Source organism: Molothrus ater, chromosome 5 (assembly GCF_012460135.2).
Source record: "Molothrus ater isolate BHLD 08-10-18 breed brown headed cowbird chromosome 5, BPBGC_Mater_1.1, whole genome shotgun sequence".
In the NCBI taxonomy this organism is placed as follows: domain Eukaryota; kingdom Metazoa; phylum Chordata; class Aves; order Passeriformes; family Icteridae; genus Molothrus; species Molothrus ater.
In genome coordinates this window covers 57,129,635-57,149,074 of record NC_050482.2, presented here as the reverse complement: position 1 = coordinate 57,149,074, position 19,440 = coordinate 57,129,635, and the positions used below count along the sequence as shown (strand labels likewise).

The window sequence follows — 19,440 nt, the reverse complement described above, 5'->3', positions numbered from 1 at the left end:
TTGCTAAAGGTATTGCTGAAGGAGTTTCTGGTGCATATGCAGTAATAGCTTCTAAAGACCAAGCTAAATGCTATCACTGTGGAGATCTTGGACATTATATAAAGGACTGCCCAGAGAGATCACACCCCCGATACCACCGTAACAATTACCAAAGACCCCAGAATCAGCAGCGCTACCAGCAGCATTCGGGAAACTTCTTGCGCCGCCCGGTCGAGCCCCGGGCGCTGACAACAAATCAAAGGCCACCCAGACCCAACCCCGCACCAGCCCAGGATGTTCCGGACCACAAGAAGAGGATCCAACCCACGGGGCAACCCAGATGGGAACCCGCCGTCAACTGGTAACTGCTTTGTCCATTGACTTTAATAATGAGAATGTTCACCGTGTTCCCACAGGCAAATATGGGCCAAAAGGTGGTCCTTCGCATATTTTAATTATAGGTGACTCTCTTAATAGCCCAAAGGAGATCTTCGTTGTTCCAGAAGTGCTGACAGTGCAGCCAGGACAAGAGATTCTCGTCCAGGTATGCTGCATAGACTCACCATTTTTTCTTTCAAAGGGAACTCCAATAGCACAAGCCTTTTTACTCCCAAAGGATCACAGGGAACAGATTCCTCTCAACCCTACAGCTATGTGGGCTCATGTTGTGGGACCATCCAAGCCTACCATCGAGTGCGGCCTCACCTGCAAAGGCGAGAAGACCCACCTGCCAGGGATGCTGGACACCGGTGCTGATGTGACCATCATCGCCCGCTCAGAATGGCCAGCACACTGGGATCTACAACCTGTTGCAGGCATGATTTCAGGGATTGGTGGAGCCACAGTGTCCATGAGAAGCAAGAACAACATCCTTGTGGAAGGGCCTGAAGGCAAGCTGGCAACCATTCGTCCATTTGTGGTAAGGGCCCCCATCACCCTTTGGGGCAGAGATGTTCTATCCCAGTGGGGAGCTTCCCTACATATTCCCACTCAGGATTTCTAATTGGGGTCACTGAAGTAAGCGCGCTGCCAGAAACACCTCGTCTCACCTGGAAAAGTCACAAGCCACTCTGGATTGAACAGTGGCCCCTTAATAAAGCCAAATTGCGCGCCCTAAACACCCTCGTGGAAGAACAGCTCGCAAAAGGCCACATAGTGGAGTCCAACAGCCCTTGGAACTCTCCAGTCTTCGTTCTACCAAAGCCTGGGACAAACAGGTGGAGGCTTCTCCACGACCTTCGCAGAATCAACGAGGTCATCGAGGACATGGGCCCCCTCCAGCCTGGCCTGCCCTACCCATCGATGCTGCCTAGAGACTGGACACTTGCTATCATAGACATTAAGGACTGTTTCTTCAGCATTCCTCTGCACCCTGAGGATGCTCCACGGTTTGCTTTTTCCGTTCCCTCTCTTAACAAGGAGGCCCCGCTCAAAAGATATCATTGGCGTTATCTTCCTCAAGGACTAAAAAACAGCCCCACTATTTGCCAGCGGTACGTGGCTCACATCCTGTCTCCCATTCGGAAATCATTCCCCAATGCTATCATCCATCACTACATGGATGACGTCCTGGTGTGTGCTTCAGACAAAGCTTACTTGGACAATACAGTTAAAAAGACTATTGAAACCATAGAAAAGGCAGGAATGGAGATTCGCGAGGATAAAATCCAGTACACCAAGCCATGGACTTACCTTGGAGTCCAGATCTGGGAAAGGACCATCGTACCTCAGCAGCTCACCATAAATGACGACCCAAAAACCCTCAGGGACTTACACAGCCTGTGCGGATCCATCAACTGGGTACGTCCACTGCTAGGAATTACAACAGAGGACCTTGCTCCCTTGTTCAACCTTCTTTGCGGACCTAAGGACCTGGACTCTCCCTGCACTCTCACAGAAGAAGCCAGAGGTGCCATCACTAAAGTCCAGGAAGCCCTGTCTTCATGCAAAGCCCATCGCTTCGAGCCCAGTCTGCCTTTCAAGTTCATCATCCTGGGAAAAGCACCTCGATTCCATGGACTGATATTCCAATGGGACTCACAGCTTCGAGACCCTTTGTTGATACTGGAATGGATCTTTACAAATAGCCAGCCCACAAAGACACTTACCACCTACCAGGAGGTCATAGCACATTTAATAAAAAAGGCAAGGACTCGCCTTCGATCTCTTTCAGGTTGTGAGTTCGAATGCATATACTTACCAATAACTCTTACAGACTTTGAGGATTTGATCCAGACCAATGAAAGCCTCCAGTTTGCCCTGGATAGCTACACGGGCCAAATTTCAGTTAAGATCCCAAAACACAAACTTTTTAACCCTGATGTAACCTTCCATTTGATTCCAAAACAAATCCAAAGTAGAAAACCTCTCAAGGCTCTAACACTCTTTACAGATGGCTCAGGGTCTTCCCACAAGTCGGTGGTTACATGGAGAGACCCCCAAACACAAGATTGGCACTCTGACATACAGATAGTGGAGGGATCTCCACAGATCGCAGAATTAGCAGCCGTTGTCAGAGCCTTTGAAAAGTTTGAAAACGAGCCTTTCAATCTGGTTACAGATTCAGCTTATGTCGCTGGGATAGCGATGAGAGCAGAACATGCTCTTCTCAAAGAGGTCTCTAATCCAAAGTTGTACCAACTGCTCTCTAAATTAATATACCTAATCTCCCACAGAAAGCAACCTTACCATATAATGCATGTGAGGTCACACACAGACCTCCCAGGTTTTGTCGCAGAAGGCAACAGAAAAGCGGATGCATTAGCAATGGCAGCAGAAACTGCTAATGTTCCTAACATCTTTGCCCAGGCAAAGTTGTCACACGCGTTTTTTCATCAAAATATACCTGCCCTTATGAGAATGTTTAAGCTCTCAAAGGATCAGGCAAAGGCTATCGTGGCTACGTGTCCGAACTGTCAGAACTATCAGATACCATCCATGGGGATGGGAGTCAATCTCCGAGGTCTGAATAGCTGCCAGCTGTGGCAGACAGATGTAACTCACTTCGCACCTTTTGGAAGATCAAAATACGTGCATGTATCGGTCGACACGTTTTCAGGAGCAGTATTTGCATCATCACATGCAGGAGAAAATACCATGCACACAATAAAACACTTTCTCCTCGCTTTTGCCGCCCTGGGTGTACCAAAAGAGATTAAAACAGATAATGGACCAGCCTACACTTCCTGCAAGTTAAAGGAGTTCTTCAGTGAATGGGGAATAGCACACAAGACCGGCATACCTGTAAACCCCACAGGACAATCCATCGTGGAAAGGACACATCAAACCCTCAAAAGAGTCCTTGATCAACAAAACAGAGACATGAGAATCACATCTCCAGTGGAAAGACTTTGCAAGGCTCTCTACGTCATCAACTTCCTGAACTGTACAGCATCAGAGCCTGACCCACCAATACTTCGCCACTTTGCAAATACCACCCAAGCAAAGCTCACTGAGAAACCACCTGTGCTCGTGAAGGACCCTGAAACACACCAAATTTCTGGGCCTCACCAGTTGATTACCTGGGGTAGAGGATATGCGTGCGTGCTACTACCATCCGGTCCGAGGTGGTACCCCGGAAAAAACATAAAGCCATACCTAGGCACTGCAAACACTACTCCTGCAAACGGGGACAAGAACGCTCCTGAGGCAAACACAAGACCACCTCAAAACCAAACCAGCTCTGCCTGGAGACGAAGACGTCGCCGAATACCCACAAACACAAGAACAGACCACCCCATTACAAGACAGCAGACAAAACTGAAAAGCTAAACAACAGTCTGCTGCATCAGACCATAGATAGCCTTAACACAAAAGTGTTCTCTGAACTATATGTTGTTACACTGGGTTTTTTTTGTATTTAAAGAAAGAAAAAAGAAAAAAAAAAAAAAGAAACACCGTTATTCCCCATCCCTAATCTTTTAAAACCCCTTAACCCCTTAACCTCCTCCCATAGTGTAGCTTAGAAATTAAAAGAAAAAGGGGGGGAGGAGGGGAACAAGAAAAGAACAAGGCAGAAAACCCTCTCATCATAAAGATAACAAATTCTGCTTATATTCCCTATCAGAAGCCCTATTCCTGCCCAAAGATGAAAAATATCTCCGTTGCTGCTGTCCTCATTGCTGCCTGGATGTTCTTCACCGTACCGTGTGCCTTCGGCTGGATTAGCCCACAGCCTAGCCATAATGTTTGGGTAACCTTAGCAAAAACATTAAAACAGGACAACATGTGCTTGTCCATGGGAAGCATTGATAACCCACTTTCCACATGTCTAGTAGGAATTCCCTTTGTAGCAGATGACTGGCCTGTCTATAACTCAGAGATTCTCCGCACCACAGGTAAGAGACCCAATGTGGTTGATACTTGGGACGAGTGGACAAAAATTCTGCCAGATGCTCGAGAGGAACCCCAAGAATTAGATCTGTTGGGGTCCTCCAAGGCCACATACTGCGTCAAATTTTACTTTAGACGTCCAAAAAACAATTGGCCAGAAACTGACCAGAACAAAAACACATATCGAAAAGAGATATCACCAATTAACAAAGCCTATAACTCTCACGATTGGTGCAATTACACGGCTCGTGTGATTTCTGTGTCCTCTCTCCATCCCAAAGTATTACCCAAGGGAATGTTTCTCATCTGTGGTGACAGAGTATGGGCTGGGATCCCCTCCCGACTCCAGGGAGGTCCCTGTACCCTTGGAAAACTTTCTACCCTTACACCAAACATCACCCTGTTACATAATTGGAAAAAAGAAAGCGAATCAAAACGACAAAAAAGGTCCTATACTGAATTTGATGAAAATTGTGATCCTAAATTATACGATTGGATCAAACCAAAAAAGATTGCTGTCTCCCTGTTCTTACCCTGGGTAGCTGCAGCTAAAGCCCTTGGTGAAATCAATCACCTTGGGTGCTGGCTCAGTAAACAAGCTAACGCTACATCTGCAGCCTTGAGTGATCTCTTAAAGGAAGAAGAAACCACAAGACAGGCTTCGCTCCAAAATCGAGCAGCAATCGACTTCCTGCTGCTTGCCCATGGGCACGGCTGTGAAGACTTCGAAGGGATGTGCTGCTTCAACCTCTCTTCACGCTCGGAATCCATCCATGCGAACATCCAGAAACTGAAAGATCTCGTGAAGGACTTGAAAGTAGAAAGAATCCCAGACTGGGTCAATGAACTTTTTGGGCAATGGGGATTAACAGGATGGGCTGCATCCTTGATTAAGGGAATGTTGTTGATTCTCCTTGTAGTTGTTATTGTGTTAGCTATGTTCTCGTGCCTTGTTCACTGTTTCAAAAGAACTATAGCGAATGCCTTTTTTGTAAAAACAGAAAGTGGAGTTGTAGTAAACCCCATAGATTTAGGAAAAGCACCATGGAGGATATGAACAATAGGAATGCTGAAACAGCAAAAGAAAATTCCTGTTTTCTTGTCCTCCACCCCTTAACCTACCTCTGTAACCCTATAAGGCAATGTCATGTTAACCCCTTACCCATTGGTCAAGCTTGGATCCTTTCCAACCCTATAAAAGAAGCATACTGTACCCCATTAGTTGAGAAAGAAGAAGAGCAGAGACCCTTCACGGACCTCCCCAAATAAAGCCATCTTCGTGGAACAGCCTGCGCCTTCTCCTTCTCCTCTCTCTCCGTCTGCTGCAGCCTCAAGCCCAGGGCACCACTACCTAGCAAGCAGAGCTGAAATCCTGAGAGCTTGCAATCACTATAGAGCTGATAATCACCATGCTTGCTAGATGGTAGCCCTGCGGTCTTGGCATGAGCGAGCGAGCTTCGGGCACCCGGTCCCTACCCAGGGACTGAGCTCCTGAGCCCTAGTGCTCTGCATTATGATAAGGCCAAATAAGAGGCTTTATTATGGGACAGAGGACTTCTTCAGGCCTGAAACCAGTACTGAGATGCCAAACCATGGCCAGACAGCTGCAATCCTCCTTCCCGCCAGAGGAAACAATTCCACAGGGTTGCTGGCGAGTTCCCATGCCACAGGCACTCCTCAGTGTCTGTGGCATGGGAGCTCAGCTGTACTCAGCAGTGGCTCTGGCAGCTGAGACCACCTGCTCTGTACTGACACAATACCTTAACCTGTGGTAACCCTGCCGCCCAAGAGGCTCCCCTGGTACTGCAGCCCTGTGGGGCAAGGCAGAAAACTTCCATCTTAGTCAACAATTTTTAACTTGTACACAGCAGTGTGCCAATAATATGCTGTAAAACAGCCATTATTTTCCCAATTCCAGCTGCCAAACTCAAGAGAGCTAACCTAACTGAAGACAGACATGAAGGTGAAGTAAACTGGGCATTAAATCAAAACAAACAGCTTAGCTAAACCAGTCACCCTGAAGGGCTTAGGTTAAAAGTTGCTCACCTGAGCTGGGGCTCCTGTTACTCTGGTCTTCATGGCTATTTTAAGGGGTGAGCCTACCCAGGTAGAGCACACATTCAACAGTGCAAAATTCTTATCAGTGGGAACTTCTCACTTCTGGGAACTTTGCACCAGTGAGGAAAAAAAGACAGCACTCCATGTAGCAACAGCATCCAGGAATCTGAAGCATGGCTTCACACTGCTGCTAAAGCCAAGCTCAGTGCAAGTAGATATTCAACTTGTGCCTGAGCAATTTTTATCTCATAAACAATCAATGCTATACCCCTCTGCAGATTTCAAAACACTCATTTCAAATCCTTTACAACTGGCGATGGTACGGGGGAGAGAAGAGTCAACTGATTTCTCACTGACACTAGAATTGTAGTAGTGTTCTTGTGAAGTCAGAAAATACCAAGTAACAACAGAAAAAGAGGAACACACCCAGCATGCATGTCAGAACGCACAGGGCACCACCAGGACGTCAGTGGTAACTCTGCATCAGCAGCTTGTTCCCTGGAAACTTCTCGTCCAAGCACTGTGACCCAGCCTGGTGCTCCTTTGCTTGCAAGATCTGACAAGATCCCAAGATGCCGGTGTGGCTGTGGGCCAGCAACCTGGTGCTCCAAAGAGCCACATGCAAATGTCTACTGAGGGTAACATGACCACACACGTTGCTTCTCCTGCTGTAACACCAGCAAGGCTCCAAACTCCTCCTGGGTAACACAGGAGATAACGCAGCCGGATCCCAGGGCTCCCTGGCGTGGATCATGACATTTGCTAAGGCTGTCACAACACTCTGTGAATTATACACAGCACACACCCTTAACAGCACAAACCTCAGAGCTGTCTCCATGTTCTGTGGCAGCAGAGATTAACACATGTTGACAACTGATCAGATAGGGGAAGCATTAGAGGAGACAGACGCAGCCCATTACTGCTGTTTGTTGTGTACCTACACAGTTTCTCGCTGTCAGAACTGACTGCACTCGTAGTTTCTCCTGATGTAGCAATGTTGTTGGGCTTCCCTTTCCCATCCTCTCAACAGGCAGCTATTTCAGTTGCTCAAAGCAGTGCTGCCCCTACCTTTAGCGACAGGGGGATAATCAGTGGCTGACAATGTCCTGCTAACAGGAAAATACACCTTAACATTGCACCCAGGCACCAGGAAACCCTTTGGCATCAGGCATCTGATCCAGGTGAGCGCTTGCAGGAACTATCTGGAGGACACAATACCACATTTGTGCTGGACTGTGCACATCACTCACAATTCCCTGCCCAGAGCACTGCAGCACAGCTGGCAGAGATTCTGTGGATGGCAGCACAGCTGCAAAGAAGGCTCCTAAGGGAAATTATGAGATAGGCTACAGAGGAGTGGGAACATTCAAGTGCAGCTACTCTAGATACTCACAGAATGCAAAGGTGTTAAGTTTATACACGACACACTCCTTGATCAAAAAAATTTGAGAAGAGAAGGTTTTATACAGATCTCATAGCAGCCTTCCAGTATTTGAAGGGGGCCTAGAAGGAAGCTGGAGAGGGAGTCTTCATTAGGAACTGAAGTGACAGAAAAGGGGGAATGGCTTCACACTGAGAGAAGAGGTTTAGATTAGGTATTAATAAAAAATTCTTCCCTGTGAGGGTGGTGAGGCCCTGGCACAAGTTGCCCAGAGAAGCTGTGACTGCCCCTGGATCCCTGGAAGTGCCCACAACCAGGCTGGATGGGGCTCTGAGCAACCTGGGATAGTGGAAGATGGCCCTGCCCATGGCAGGGGGTTGGAACTGGATGGGCTTTGATGTCCTTTCGAACCCAAACCATTCTATGATTCTATAAATTCTATTAGTGCCCAAAATCTTAAAGGGAAACAATAAAACACTAGCACATTGTTGCACTGTGAAGGACAGGGTGAGAAAGGGCAACAGTCAGGACAAGGGCAAGGGAGGAACTGTGGAAATCTCTGCTGAGGTCTTGGAGCAAAATACAACCAAATCCACAAAGAGACTCCTGCAAGCACTTGCAAGCTGCCAATTTGCTCTGTTGCCAGACTGTTCTGGGGCTGAAACACTGACAGTCAACAAAGCTCTTCCTCAGACAGGGATGCAGCATTCCCACCTATCAGAGCTTCATCTCCTGTTGGGAGCTGGGAACAGATACAAGGACACCGAGCTGCCGTAAGCTCAGTTTTGGTATTCTTGGCAATGCTGCAGCACCTGATGGGATGCACCACACTATTTTCTGTCCTCACAGGAACAGACAGCTGTTCACTGCCCAGATGGCAGAACCAGGATGGCTGCTTTACTGCTGCCATCCCCCAGTGTCCCTCAGGCACAGTGACACCGAGGGCACATCAAGCCTCGGCCACTCGGCATCCAGCCAAGCAGGCAAACCAGCCAAAACACCCCCGGCACTGAGCCCTGGGAGTGGAGCCAGGAATGGTTGCCCAGTCCCGCAGCAGAGTTGAACTTTCCAAATATTTTGAACAGCTCCTTATCAGCAAAGCAGCTTTGCACCAGCTCAGCACTTCACAGTGTTTATAATCTGGTCCCCTTAAATTGGATTGACAGCTGAGCAGAACCACAGCCTGAAATAGCGACAGTCTCTCTGTCGGCACAGGAGCTTTTCAGCAAGACCCACCCAGCCTGAGATCAGCAAGTTGCACAAGCCCACATTGATGTCAAGCATGTTTCTAATGCCACTGAAGTCAATGCTGCTGAGAACATGCTTAACACTGGATTCCTGTTTGACCAAGTGATCAAAAGAGGACCTCAAAATACAGATCCTAGCAGCTTTGTGCAATCTGTGGGTGCTATCAGTAATAAATAGCAGCTCTCTCCTCACCTTGACGGACTTCAGACCACCTGCCAGACATGGCCTCTGCCACAAACACAACATGAGCAAATCTTCACAAAGATCCTGATCATTGTTGCGACAATCTGCCTTCCTTCTCCACTTAGAGGCACCACCAGAGCACAGCTCTGGGTGTGGGGGTGTGTGTATGTTTGGGACCACAGGAAACACTGAAGTTCCAAAACTCACACCAAGTCTGCAACAAAGACATGTTCACTTCCTATTGGATCTTGCTCCACATCACTTTGGTTCAGTGTGACACCACCATCACATAGAAAGGTAACTTCTTTACCAAGATATTTCACGGCACATTTTACTTAGGGTTACACAGAGCCACTGTTACTGCATACAGAACACAAACCAAAAATCACTCAGTGAATCAGGGCAAACAAGTGCTGCTCTGTTGCACTGAGGGAGTTCACAGGGTAGGAGAGCAGGCTGTGTCTGGGAAAGGCAATGAGTCACAGAAAGCCTCCACTGAACTAAGTTCACCCATCTGCCCAGCACTCAGACAGCACCTGAGCTAAAATTAACAGCCTCATGGTGTAGAGAAAACAAGCACTGGCCACTGAGTCATCACTCCATGGGGACATCCTGCAGTATTACCACCCTTAGTGTATCAGGGACTGACTTTATTAGCCACTGATGCTTATATGACTATTGGTTCCACTGCACCTCCTTCAGGTGTAGGACTGTCAGCTTGGAAGGTGCTCCAGACATTAGAGATCTTGGATGATGCCCACCTGCCACAGCAAGGATGATTCCACTCCCAAATTCTCATCTTGTCCCAGCCAGTGCTGCTCACTGTAGGTTTCAGAGGAACAACTTTATCTCCTTCAAAGAGGGTGTTAGAGGGCATCAGCCAAAATCCCTACTGCTTAATGTACCTCCAATTGGTGGGCACTGACCTCCTGAGGGTGTGGAAAGAAGGGTGTTTCCCAACTACCCCATTACACACCTCAGAAGAGGTGTACCACAGGAGGATCAGGCCTTTGGAATATGGCAATTGTTGTGCCATCCTAGGGAAACAGACAGAATTCTCTGGCCTTACAATTACACTAAATACTAGATGATTCAACTGAACTTCCTCTCCCCTCATGAGGTAAGGCTATTTCCTACTTTCTTCCAGTAACTCAGATTTGTCTATGTCCTATTTTTGGTTTCTAAATTAAGAATATTGCTCATTACCAGATTATATGGCATTTATTCTGAGGAGCAAGAGATACTGATGCAGCTAAAAATTCAATATAAACACCCTGTGGATGTAAGCCATGACATTTATATACCGGATTAATAAGCACTAAGAGGAATTTCTGATGTAGAGCACATGACCCTCCCTCCATTTCAAAAGCAATCATTTTAATACCACGATTTCAAAGTGTGATGTGTCCTTGGAAACACTGGCAGACAGACAGCTTTAACAAAAAAGCTTCCAAATCCTGGAAGGACAATTTCAGGTGCATCTCCAGTTTTGAGATAAGAACATCTGGAGTGAGTGTGTGGGATGGCCAGCGGATAAGCAGGCTGAGACAAACACCAATTTAATGCAGAGTGGGTCTGAGCCTCCCTTAGAAAGAGGGGAAAGACTGGACACAGAGTTCCTGCTCCAGCCCATCTCCAGCTGCATCCAGTACCTCTCCCACTGCTGTCACTGCCAGGTTTCTGGAGCGTCTCACTGCTCGGAGTGGCCCTTGCCTTTCACACCTTGTCACCTACCGCTTGATATTTTCCAGATAGCTCAGCCTGGAAGCCCCTTCCTTGCTCATTTTAGAAGGCCAGCTTACAGCTGGAATCCCCCCAGAGAACACGGCCAGGCTCCCTGGTTATCACTTGTCAGACTTGGGCCGCACCACCTCAGCCTCTCAAACACAGGAGAAATGGGGAGCTCGCCAATTTGCAGTGAGGAGAGCTGAAAAATGACAACAGCTGGTTTTCCACTGAAGACCTTAGTGCTTTCTGACAGCGGTTTGATGCCCCAGGGGGAAAAAAAAAAAAAGCAGCCCCATCCAACCCTCCCTGTGCAATCACCTTCCAGCCAGTGGGTCCCTTCCTCTTAATTTCAAATACCTAAGGAACACCCAGAGGTCCTAAAAGATCTCAATAAAATTCCTCGGGTATCAGTATGATTCAGGCAATTTGCCCTGGGCACATTCTTGGAGGCACTCACCACTTTTGGATGCAATACCTCAAAAAAATTACAGAACACAAAATTAAAACGAACGTAACAGAACAACCCCAGATGCACATGCAGCTCCTTACATGCTGAGTTGCTGACATTTTTCCTAAGCAGCTGAAATCAAAATCTAGTGAAAGAAGCTACCAGATTACAAAGGAGAGACACCAAGACCTCACCACAAGTACTCATATCCTGCAAGCAAGGCATGGAAGCCTTCACCAGTTGCTCTGCAACACTGCTGCGAATTCCAGGTCCCAACTCAGCCCTGAGAGCTTCCCAAGCCCAATAAAGGAAAAACATCCAGATTCATGAAAAGCCACATTCAGATCCTTAAAAAGTCAGCAGACAAGTAATCAGCAATTTGGGTGTCATGAGAAGCAGAGGATGAAACCAGAGCCCTGGGAGCACAGAGTGGTTCAGGACAGCTCTACCCAGCACTGGGAAGGAGCATGCACAAATGAGGTATTCATTCCCTATATAAGAAAGTCAAAGAAAAATGAAAATAAAAATACCGGCTGTGATACCTTGGTGCTGCTGCCCATCACTGAAGGTCTCATCTAAGGCATCAGGATATCTGTCCCACCCATCAGAAACAGAAAACTAAATATAATCTTGGAACTAAATCTTGAGCCCCTAAAAAAGTCTCTGCAAAGTTCTGCATCCCCAAAAAGGGCACATGGCCGGAGACAGCTGCTTTCTCCACCGCCTTCACTAGCATGGCATGCCCAGAATAAAGCTGTGTTAAGCCAAGCAAGGCTTTTTGCCTGGAAGTTTATCAAGCAAGGCATCTGAAGCCAGTCAGAAGGTGGCGAGGGAACCTCTGAGAGCCTGCAGAGAAGCAGCCACGAGATTTTCCTAAGAAGATGAAGGAATTCTTCATGTGATTTCCATGCTCCTCTGCACCTAGCAGATTATCCATTCTCCCCAAGAGGACTAAACTGCCCGAACACTCTCCAGTGCTCCAAAGCAACTTTGTAAAAAGACAGAATTCCTGAAAAAAAGTTTTAACTAACTTCTACCAAGTAGGCAACAAAATTGTTACCATGACTTCCTCTGTAAAAGAGTGCATAATTCCATGGTTTACTGCCTACAGCACTCACATTTTCTATATGCCATGCAATGCATTTGGGAATTAAGCAGCTTTAAATCAAGGTCTATAGCCTAGTGCAGTTGTATGAAATTCTTTCTGCAAATGACATCATTCCAGACACCATTCTGAGCCAACAACTTCCACTACAGTCCCTGGGAGGGAAAAAAAATCTTAGCATGGCATGTGGTGGATGAAACAACAAAGATCAGCTTCTGTGTATTGACACAGTTCTCATTTTGAGGCTCACTTTTCCCATCTTAGTCTGAGATGGAAAACAAGATGGGGAAAAAATATTCCCAAATAATACAGAAACAGTCTCCTCTGCCTCTGCTTTGAGAGGAAAGAGGACGGAAGAAGCAGAGAGTTCCCCCCAGACAGCAGTGAGTGACACCCCACAAACCTAATCCCATTAACATGCTACTTCACCTTTATAAAACTTCAGTCAATTCCTCACACTCCTCCAACCACATCAGTCAGTGAGAAAACTTATTTAGGGATACAATAATAAACCATCAAAAAACACCACCAGAAAATGCACTTTAAGTAGTGAAGAAAACTAGGAAAGATCATTACATTTCCTTTGTGTCAACCTGAATCAAACTTTCTTTTGCTCTATTAGAAGTCAGGAAGGTGGGAACTCAAATTGACCTCGTTTCTCTTTCCATGGCCTAAGCTCACTTGACTTCTTATTCACTTTGCCCATCTGTAGAACACAGGAAATGATAATGAGAAGCTACTACACAGTGTTATAGGAATTATTCAATTTGTAGCCACAGAGTTCTTTGAAGATGCAAAGTGCCAAGCATTATTACTAGATGAAGAAATGATGTATTTTCTCCCCCAAGCTATACAGAGGAAGAAAAAAGCCATGCCAACAGCCAACTGTATTCCTAATGAGATGCAATACTCAGAAAGTGGGGCATCTTGAAACAGATTGGACAATCTTTTTCCAGCTCACAAAGATTATTCCCAATACATAAACCTCAGAGGATTATAAATGCAAGCAAAGAAACTTAGCTTTTGACAACATTTCTGCAGAACAAAATAAGCTTGTCTAAATAAACAGGGAAAATGTACATTTTCGGTCTTAGAGCAAAAAGAGTTTCTCAAAGAATAAGGGAAGAACTGAAATCAGGTTTGCAAGCTTTGTGAGGGATGAATTTATGTTTTTTGAATACAAAGCAATTTCTAGGACTGGGAAAGCCAATAAAATAAGAAGAACCAGGTGGGTGGGAGGCAGGAAAACGCTGTGTGCAGCAGAGGGGTCACATGCTGGACAAACAGGGCAGGCTGCTCAGTGCTTACAGACAGATACATCCCCCCTCTCTGCAGAGATTCATGTGTATTACAGAACCACCATCAGAACTGTGGGTGACCAGAAGTGTTCAACCACTTTAAGTTCAAACCACATCACATAAAGTGTGAGGAGCAAAAGCACAAAAAAATACTTATTTTCTGCAAGCAGTAGTATTTCCTCTCAAAAGAAGGGGAGGAAAAAGACACCAGAAAAATCCCATCCCAGCCTGCCTGGGGACCCTCCCCTGCCCCAACCATAGGCAGTGCTGCACCTCCCATGAACATGCAGAGCAGCCACAGGCTCTGGGGAAATGTTTGAAATTATTATTATTTTGAGTACAATTTAGTTTAGCACAACTATTAAAAGCCCAAGAAAAGCTGTGTGTGGGCTGGGCCCTGCAGGACAAGCCATCAAGTGCCAATAAATGGAACACATAGAAGTAGCCTTGTGCTTCTTTCCCTCCTGTATTCAATGTGACATTGAGGGCGGAAAACCCAGCAAATACTGATTATTGCCTCTTGCACACAGGCACTGTAAGAGGGTGGACTGGATGTCATTTCAGTGCTGCAGTGGTGCTCTGTCTCAGCTTTAGACACACCAAAAACCTGCTGCCACTGAGCACAGACCTAACTCAGAGTTGGTGGTGGAGGGTGAAGACACACCTGCAAATCTGCAGGGCTTTGCTAGGAAAGAGCAGGAGCTGCAGGGAGTACGACTGACTCTGGCTACACAGACTTAGCCAGGTTTCTGTGTCTTCATGTCACCACACTGAAGCAGCTGTTTTCTGCTAAGGCTTGTTTTAAAAGCCTTATTTAGCTTTTCTGGATTATTTATACATGTGGCCTTACTGTGGGGTAAGGCTGAACTGGCAGCAGTATGTTTAACATGGAGCTAGCCAAGGAGGGAAGATGAAAATCCATGCTTTCATGGATAAATAGAGGCCATGGGCAGAGGCACTGAAACTCCACTCTGAACACTTTGGTGTATTCTGTGGGGTGAGACTGGAGGTCAGACATGTGTGCTGAACTTGTGGTAACCCAGCAAAGAAGCCCATGTTCCTCTCCATCTGGGAGAAGCAGCCAGCAGCCCCAAACACAGTCCCCTGCCCTGTCAGTGCTGAGTCAGGCACGGGAATTTCCTGCCACCTCGTTAGGAGAGGCTCTTATGTATCTGTTTATTGGGGAAAGCAAGCAGCAGCTGGAGAAGTCAGGCTTTTCAGACTGATTGCTGAGGGCAACAGGTCTGACTCCAAATGCCAGAAACCTGCCAGTCCTGGAGCCACAGGAACGGAGAAGGGAAGACTGAGCACCTGCTACTTCAGTCCTGGATGGAGATGGACACACACATTCCCTCCCCGGGAGCAGCAGCACCAGTGACAGGGAAAACCAGGCAGATTTATGTCCCAGGCAGGGGGAATCAGCACAGCATAAGGGGAGCAAGGAGGGAGAGACTTCCAGCAAAGGCAAGACATTTGCACGATGATGCCAGCAGATTGAAAGTCTCCAAACACACAAGCAGAAGGTGGCTGCTAGCCAGCATCAGACTTTTAACCATGTTTTTACAGCCATGATGGATGCAAATCCAGCTGGAGTGTAATCCCACCGAGCCTGATAAGGGGTGATAAAACTGAACAAATGTGACCAGGATGGGAGACAACAGGTGACAACCACTTCCAGTGCCAGCAGACCTCTGATTAAAAACTAGGGAATAAAAGCTTTTGGCAGTGGAGTTCAGGGCTTCTGACAAACAAGGAGCAACAACACCCACTTCTTTCCAAGTCTGGTGCAAGACCTTGGGCAGCTGTGAATCCCAGAGAGAGCTCATGCACAGTGATTTAGTGTGGGAAGGGTTGGAGAGCCACAAAGAAGCACTCCAAGGGCTATGGAAGAGGGTAAGGGAGTAAAATAAGAGAAATGGTATTTTAAATGAGACACCAGTTCTCACATCCTGTAGGATTGGGAGCCCAGCTGTGGAGTTATGGGATGAGCACATCCCAGCCAAGAGGTGCACAGATCAAGTGCTCGCTCAGCAATCTGACCCAGCTCTCCAGCTGGAATTTAGGAAGCTAAATCATACCAATCATATCCCAAACAAAGTAGATGAGGGAAAACCATTCCCAAAACAAGATTGCCAACTCTGACATGCACTAGGCTGCTTGGATCAAATCAGTCTAGACCAAATGCAAAATGCTGCTCCTTGAAGCCAACGGAACTGGGACATTTCCAAAGGATCTCACAACACATACTCTGTTTTGCTGAATGCATTTTCTCATAAACTTGCCCCAGTAATCTGAAAGCCCTTGGCAGTTTGTCTGCACATTGCCATAGACCTGCTGAGTCAGACTCACTGCACATGCACAGCTGCATCACTCAGTCACAGCATGTCCAGGGGGATCTTGTGCTGGAGCTGAACCCTCCAAACTGGGGTGCACTGACACTGCTTGAACACTCCACATGCCACAGAACAGCTCATTTCAGTTTTGCTTCTTGGATAATCCAAACATACTTCATTACTCTGCCACAGTCCACACAATACCCTAAATCTACTGTCATTAAACACAGTTTCCACATGTCTCTGATATTAAACAACAGCTTAGACTGTGTTAAGTAAGGACCATCCTTTAAAAGATGCAAAACCAATGGATATCTGCAGAAGGAGACTGACATTCTTCTACAACTCTTACGGGAAATCATATACAGCATCATTTTAATGATATTTGAAATGAAAGCCCAAAGGAGCTGTTGTGTAAGATATTAAAAAGCAAAAAAAAAGCAGCAGATAGTAGATAATACACAACAGCAATGCAGTGGGTTTAGATTACTCACTCAGAGGAATAGACTTAAGAGTTGATCTCCACTGTCACTCTTGAGCAAGTACCACTGATCCATATAAACACCAACCCTGAGAAAAAGAAAAATAGAGATTTTGATTAATCACTCAAAGCCTGAGATGACTTAACAGCAATATCTTGTAAAAGTTTATTATCAAGTGACACAGGATACATGAAGCACTGTGGATGATGTACATAACAGCATTTAAAAAAAGCTAATACCAAGAGATTAAAGGATGACAACTGATGTACAAAAAGGAAATGAGCTTGTTAATTCCAGATAATTCCCACAACATTATTTCTCAGTATCTCTACATTACACAGTTGGCCTGTGCCTGCCCTTGACCTCCCCAGCTGATCACATGCATATAGCACAAAACAAAGGTGAATAATACCTGGCAAGGCTTCCTTCTCACTACTGCAACCCAAACAAGCACCCAATGTTGCTGAACATTTGAAAATCAGGGTGTGAAGTAAAGCCAATGGAAGTCAGAGCAGTCCATAGCACTGAACCAACCCCACAATTCACTCCCAACAACTATTCCTGAGTCTCTTTACTGTGACTATTTTGGTAAATCAAAGATGTTGTCTGTTCCTGTGGTTTGACAGGAAGTTTTAATCTCGGATACTCCCATCTACAGACTGTGCACAGAAGAGGAGCTATTTGGTATGGGAAATCTGACAGAACTGTTACAAGAGAAGGTTCTGGGTAGGCTTTGAATCTGAAATGCAAAAGGGAAGTTTGGGGAATAAAACTTCAGGCTAATAACTAAAAACTTCCAAACCTATGCAGTTACATGAGCTCCCATTAGAAGAGGCATAAGAATAAGTGACTCAAATACAAATGCTCAGTGAAATATGGTTAGTAGAAGGATAGAAACAACCAGTGTACCCCCACCTGAGACACTTCAATGGCACACTGAGACACTGCACTCCAAACAAAAATCATGACAAGAGCAAGAGCAGGAGTTTAAGACAAGCAAGTAACATGACTGGAAAGCAAAGAATCAGCTCAAAAATGTAGGAATAAAGCAAAGGCACACTGACTAACTAGTTGTCGACTTGTGGCAACAAACTGCAAATATCCAGAGGTTATAAACTGGAAGAGAGAGAATTCAGCCCTTGTATGACTGGGAGGAAAAATCCCCTAATATTTTCAGGTACAGTAAAAAGCTACAATAGATGATCTCAAGGCACACAAATTATTGGGTGCTTGTTACTTCTCAGAACAGTTTTTAGAGTACATTGAACAAAACCACCAGGGGAAAAAAAATGACAAAGAACTGAGCAGGACATAGAAGCCTGTGCAAGCAGACTTCGTCACAGGACTGGGGCTCCAGGCTATTGCAACAGACTAATTATGTACTGAGCCCTGTGCAACACAGGGAAAAAACATCTGCCAGATGGAAAAAGACACAAAATGTGGTAGGCGGGGCAAAAAAAATATTTGAGGTTTCTATAAAGGGCACTGCAGAATGTCATGTATGAAACTGCAAAGCCAGGGAAAAGAAGTTAGTTAACGGTGTTATTTTAAGCCTGCCTAAAGTAATATGAAGGGCCGAAATGGAAAACCTATAATTAGATGGAGCTTCTCCCCTTCATTACAAATATCTGACTGGAGCTGAGGCTCCCAGATTGACAGGACCTTTGGGATTGGTGTTGCCTGGGCTGCCAGGACACGCAGGCAGCAGTTGGGCAGGGGGAAGCCACCTCTGCCTGTCACAGCTGGCCTGGCCCTCCTGCTGCAGCCACCCGTGCTGCCCCAACACCCTCAGAGTCCTGTGCAGCACAGGGAAGCCCCAGCAGCTGTTCAGAACCAAGCTCCCAGCCAGGTCTGTCTCCCACCACACTGCAGGAGACTCACACTCCCCACAAGGGCTGTTCTCCAGACTGACTTGCTACTCCCAGCACGGGTGGCAGCACCGCAGCTATTCCCAAGCCTCTGCACCACCACTATTTTGGTAAATCAAAGATGTTCTTTGTTACCGTGCCTTGACAGCAAGTTTAGTCATTTCCTTCTCGACACAGTCAGAGCTACACACTCAGCCCACACCTCGGGCAAGCTGTACGGCCACTGGCTGGCTGATGAGGAAGGGAACGTGTCCCTGCATTCCTCAAAAGGGAACAAACTGCCTCAGATCCTGGCAACACAAGGATTCAGTTTGTTCCCAAGGCTGCTAGGGAAGTGGGCTTCATTTCCCACTCTCCCATGTCCTTCCTTCCTCAAACTCAATTTAATTTTGACTAATGAACTTCCGGGGCTGGTTCTGGCTGGGATAGAGTTAATTTTCTTCACGGCAAGTAGCATGGGCTAAATTTTGGATTTGTGCTGCAAACAGTGGGGATAACACAGAGATGGCTTAGTCATTGCTGAGAAGGGCTTGAACAGCGCCAAGGCCTTTTCTGCCTCTCAGCCCATCCCAGTGAGGGGCTGGGGGTGCACAGGGAGTTGGGAGGGGACACAGCCAGGACAGCTGACCCCAACTGACCAAAGGGACACTCCAGACCTTATGGCATCATGATCAGTATATAAAGCTCAGGGATGGTGTTCAGAGTGCTGGCATTTGCCTTTTCAAGTCACTGCTACCTGTGATGGGGCCCTGCTCTTCTGGGGATGGCTGAACTCCTGCCTGCCCATGGAAAGTGGACAATGAATTCCTTGCTTTGCTTGTGTGCACAGCTTTTGCTCTGTTTATCCCAACCCATAAGCTTTGTCACTTCTACCCTTCCAATTCTCCCCCTGATCTCACCAGGAAAAGAGTGAATAAGTGGCTTTTTGGGGTTTAGTTGCTGGTTTTGGTTAAACCCCAACACTACTCTAGCAGACACCCTCTAACCCTAAGCTAAA

General features: G+C 46.5%; 1 protein-coding gene across 1 annotated transcript in view; it reads right to left on the bottom strand.

Annotated features, from left to right (window-relative positions):
- The window catches only part of PPFIBP1 (PPFIA binding protein 1), a 110,729-nt gene that overhangs the window by 64,992 nt on the left and 26,297 nt on the right, over nucleotides 1-19,440 (bottom strand). Inside the window, exon 2 of the mRNA XM_036404945.2 lies at nucleotides 16,588-16,663. The gene's annotated coding sequence lies outside the window, so the exon portion shown is untranslated. The remainder of the gene's footprint in view (nucleotides 1-16,587; nucleotides 16,664-19,440) is intronic.